Source organism: Salvia miltiorrhiza, chromosome 3, assembly GCF_028751815.1.
Source record: "Salvia miltiorrhiza cultivar Shanhuang (shh) chromosome 3, IMPLAD_Smil_shh, whole genome shotgun sequence".
Lineage (NCBI taxonomy): Eukaryota > Viridiplantae > Streptophyta > Magnoliopsida > Lamiales > Lamiaceae > Salvia > Salvia miltiorrhiza.
This window is the reverse complement of record NC_080389.1, coordinates 16900489-16901173: the sequence shown is the minus strand read 5'-3', so window position 1 is coordinate 16901173 and position 685 is coordinate 16900489. Positions and strand designations below refer to the sequence as shown.

At 32.4% G+C, this 685-nt stretch overlaps 1 non-coding gene across 1 annotated transcript; it reads left to right on the top strand.

The window, feature by feature from the left end:
• The first annotated feature begins 207 nt into the window (after positions 1 to 207).
• TRNAC-GCA (transfer RNA cysteine (anticodon GCA)) lies at positions 208 to 279 on the top strand. The gene has a single exon. It is a non-coding gene; the product is annotated as a tRNA-Cys (tRNA).
• Positions 280 to 685: the final 406 nt, after the last annotated feature.

Sequence of the window (685 nt, the reverse complement as noted above, 5' to 3'; positions counted from 1 at the left end):
CGGGTTGAAAATATTCAACCCTAACCCTCTCGAATAGCGGATTAATCGGGTGAGCTCACGGGTTTCGAGCTAGATTGACATCCCTAAGCAAATGAGCCTAATTGTATATAAGATTGAAAAATGTAAGCGACTGTGAATGAATTTAACTGCAATTTGTAAATAAATGCAATCGAATATTAAATAAAATAATAAAAAATTCTTTCAAATGGGTCCATAGCTCAGTGGTAGAGCATTTGACTGCAGATCAAGAGGTCACCGGTTCGAACCCGGTTGGGCCCTAAATTTTTTATTTTAAATAATTTTATTTTCTTGTTCCATGTACACACACAAAAATCACGAAAAAGAAACAAATAAATAAACCTGTATTGGTTCGAAACTTGCAAATTATTTGACGATGAGTTGTTCAAACTAAGAGAAATTAAGTAAATGTTTACCATGCACTGCATTTGTAGATGGTGCTTCCTTATGCATACTTATAAGAGCTTGTCTTTGCAGTTTCTAATGTGTATGTTTTAAAGTTCATTTTCTTGTGATCTTTGTAGTTTCTAATGTGTATATATGTTTTAAAGTTTATTTTGCAAAGTCGTTACCGGATCAATATACTATGGAGCGTCAAAATGAGTTAACTAAAGTAATTATACAACTACTTAGCATTTTGAATAATGAATAAATTGTCGGAGAGAAT